Raw genomic sequence first — 4,556 nt, forward strand, 5'->3', positions numbered from 1 at the left:
TCACATACATGAAATGTTGTCCCATGTCACATATTGTCCCCTTTTCTAACTGAACACCTCATGTAGAGATGTAAAGGTGTGTTAATCTACGGCTCATACCAGATTGTTGCCATAAATTCCAAAGGGCTATTGATGTATGAAAAGCATTTTCTATAAAGTAAAAATGTCTTCCTATGTATGCAGATAAACCTTGAAATTTGGCAAAACAGCAAAGTATTTTTCATGATCACTAGGTAATTTTTCTGATGATCATTATAATTTCTAAACTAAATTATTTTAGATTTACATTTAAACAAGCTTTGATCATATGGAAAGATATTTATCATAACCAGTAAGCATGACACATAAACCATTTTTAACATTCATGTAATTATATAATTAAAGACATGTTGGTTACATTCTGTTTGCATTTGATAATACAATGCTACTAGTGATTGCTATATAGCACACCTTGCAGAAGATAATAGTCTAGTGAAATGCCTAATAAACATTTATGGCATTAAGCTAACCTTAACTGCAAATTTTTACTCTGATAATTTTTGCTTAATCTTTGGCAGAAAAAAATTTTGAGTTTTTCTCAAAGGGTGAATTTGCTGGCACTGATGTGGAGATGGGTAAAGAGTTACAATAAACTTGCATGGTTTGAAGTCTGAGCTTTTCTATATCTATGAACTGTCACTTGTAGTACCAAATTTCTAACTTAACTTATTACATAGAGGTTTGAATGGGGGTCTCTAGGGGGGTCTATGCCTGACAACTTGGTTGAAATTTTAAAGAATATATCTGTTTTTGAATAACATTATTGTGAAATAAATTTACGTTCCTAGACATGCTAATGAGCCATATATTTGGCATGATAATGAGCCTAAACATTTGGCAAAACATTCAAGTATTGTTCACTTTATTTTTTTTTTTGAAAAAAACGTTAGAAAAATGTGTTGTTTTTACGCAAAAACGATGCCCACAAAATACATTTTGTATTGCTCTAAAACGCTGAAAATGGCATTTTCAAGACTCTGAAATTCAAAATTTCTCAGGGGAGAATGCCTCAGACCCCCCCAGGTGCGGAGCGCCTCCGACGTTTTATGACTGATGTTTGAAAAATCCTAGATCCGCCCCTGCATGAAGCCAGTAAGTTGATCGACTTTCCTGTTCTACGAGATTGTTGTTGTTGGCTTTAGCAGGGTGTTTATATCCAGCCTCGCCAGATTTGCTCATTTTCCCTTGTAGACGAGACCGTTTCTGTTGTGGTTCATCGTCTACATTCACGTCTCCTAATAAGCCCGACAGCGTCGGAATAAAATGGTTATGCAAGAGCGTCAAGTCGTCTGCTTTCTCAATTGCTTCGCTGACTTGTGCTATTTGATGTTGAATAGATTATCCAACCACAGAAAAAACGTTTACCGCGCACACTCAGTGGTTATGTAGATGTTTTGTCCTGGCAATTTATTTAATGGATTATTCGTATATGACCAAACACGCCATTTGTAATGGCGGAGAGTGAGGTAGAGAATGACGAATGTGCGCATGCGTAGTATCTCGTAGGATCTCTGCGGTAGATGCTAATAGAATATTAATTCTATTACGTTATTAGCTATAGTCGTTACGTAGTGTAGTAGAGAGAGCACTGTGCATGAATTAACCAGTTGTGCTGTACATGTGAACCAGTCAGCAGGCGTTAGTTACCGCTTCTCAACGATTTTGGGACTTTTTGGATTGTAAGAAGTTCCCTTTAAAGCGGATTTCCGCTTCCACGAAGTGCGAAGTGTTTTGCGTGAAATTTGATGTGGCGCATGCGCAGTTCTATTCTTTCAGTTCTATTCTGACTCTGCGCATGCGCCTTATCAAATTTCACGCAGAAAACTTCTCACTTCGTGTAAGTGCAAATCTACCTTTACTTTTGAATTTAAGAAGCTAAGTTCCTTTGGTCTATAGTAGTATTTACGCTTTGATTTTTTATTGAAAATATGTCTGACTGCGAGCCTACTCTTGACGCCAAACAAATCGTGTTTCCAACTGAAATCTCTGCAGTACAATATACCATGGCAGAAACCAAATTACTACAAGACACAAGGTTGTAAAGCACTTAGTAATTTAATTACAAGTAATTTCTTGAATTGCTGACGGCTGGTAAGTTTATAACTATGCTTGATTACAGCAACTTTAAATTTTATATTCAACGCATGTATATTTGGATAGCTATAACAGACACAAATGTCCAATACACCGGTGACATATTTTATTGCTGACAGTGGAGAACGTTGATTCATAGAGCACATTCAAGTAGGCATACGTACACGTAGAAATAAAGAATTGATAATTTAACATCGACTTCTTTCAAACTTTTCCAAGCAAAAAAATATTTTTATACCCACGACTTTACCCGCGACATTTTACCCGCAACAGTTAGATACACTCGTCCGCTACTTAGTAGGGAATTAGAACAAATGTGTAACCACTCAAATAAACTGACGATTTCCTTTTGGTAATGACTTTAACAAATCCATGACTGAGGCTAAATTGCCAGGTAAGATTTCGCACCACTCTCACGTTTCGCGCCACACAAAGCGAACTAATTTTTTCTCCAGAAAGGGGAGGGGTCACTTCTCTCCCCGGCAACAACAATTTTGTCAACCGTCCCCCCTCAATTCAGACAACATTTACAAAATTGCTGAAACCTGTCTTGTGTTATTTTCGAATCATACTTTAATAGTATACATAGATGACATATTGATTCTTCCAACAATTTACAAAAGATGCGCAAAAATGATTATAGAAGCCGTTAAATTGTTTTTCAAGTTTAGGTTTTGTTGTTCACGTAGAAAAATCTTTCTTTTTCCAATAACAGAGAACTGTGTTTTTGGGATTTGAGTTTGACTCAACGACCATAAAAATAAAATTAATCTTGGAAAAAATTTCCAAAATCATGCTCGAATTAGTCTTTCAAACATAAAATGCACCATACACGAAGTTGCTCAAGTAATTGGCTTGCTATTTTTTGCTTTCCCGAAGTAAGATATGGCGAGCCCCGTTTCAGATAAATTGAAAATAAAAAAATAATTGCGCTTAAACAATCTCGAGGGAACTTTGATGTGTGGCATATCTTTATCCTCAATACACATTTAATATAAACGACAACATTTTTGAAAATAGACATGTTTCGACATCTCATGATGCCATCCTCAGTATGATTTCACTAATTACTAATAAAATTTTAATCAAACTTCGACTTAAGAAAAGTCTCGTGTAATTTTCTCTGTATATTGTAAACCAACTGTCTTTTCACAAACTTTCACAGCTTTATCCCACTTTCTTACAAACGTTGAAAATAGTGTATTTCTGTCTCCCATTCACAGACTGTCACTCCTTACAAATCCGTACACAAATCGATTGTCTCTACAACGCTGCTTTCCCTCATCTCAATATCAGATTTATCTTTCCCACTTCCCCACGAATGCCTTCATTTTTCTCCATGTCTTTGAGATCTTTTGTTGTCTATTGAAACACGTGTCGGTGTTGCTCTGCGTCGTATGTGTGTCAAATCCCACGCCACTTTCACACCAGAATCTCGGAAAACTTGGGGATCTCTCCTTTGACTAGAAAACGCTATGCTAACCCATTAATGTCAAGTATTTTTTCTCATAGTAATTCCTCCAACCACCCTGCTTAGCCAGACTACTTCAAAGTCATTTCATCCTGCTCCGACACATTCCTGATCCACGAAAGCCTTCTCATCTCCAAACTAAAACCTTTTCTTCACACCTAAGGCAGCTCCATTTCCCTTTAAGCTTCTCTAGTATTAACAACTCACCTTTACTATACATCACATCGCACTAAAGCCTAGGCCACTCTATCGTCCATATATCGATGAAAATTAGAACGAAAACTGCCACAACAAAAATCTTGAACGAAAACCAAACGGAAATTCAACTTCAGAAGGAGTACCTTTCTGCCAAAAGAAGACACCTTTTCCTTTTTGTTATTTTTGTCACTGCAAAGACTACTACATAGACACATTCAATAATAATACCGTTTACGTTTTAGCCGATCTTTGTAAACATGCTTGAAATTTTACGTCGTGTTCGGCATGTATTTCGTGCACGAAGTTTCGTTTTGTTTTCGTTTTCGTAAATATAGACGAAAGTGTGGCCTAGGGTTTACACATTCACAGTAATCTAATACCTCTAACTATGTAAATAAATAAATTGGAAGTTTATATGTGATGATTTTCCGTATAAAACAGTGCTCGATGCCCGAGAGAAGAGCATTAATATATGTAGTGAAATAAGCATATAGACATATAATTCTTGTTAACTTCCTCATTACTATGAAGATATTTTGAGCCAATACGAAACGTCACTCTTTTAATAAATTTCACAAAACTAAGGTGTTTATGGCTATGTTGAAAATAATATGTTGGGCTCTAATATTTATATTGAGTACCCTTAAATTGGTGAAGGAATTCGGTGATTTATAACATGACCTGTAGATCTCGAAGCGTTTTTTGAGTTTCACGTTTATATAATGTTGAAATTTAAAGATAATTACTCATACAG

This window comes from Xenia sp. Carnegie-2017, unplaced genomic scaffold (genome assembly GCF_021976095.1).
Source record: "Xenia sp. Carnegie-2017 unplaced genomic scaffold, XeniaSp_v1 HiC_scaffold_14, whole genome shotgun sequence".
NCBI classification, from domain to species: Eukaryota; Metazoa; Cnidaria; class Anthozoa; order Malacalcyonacea; family Xeniidae; genus Xenia; species Xenia sp. Carnegie-2017.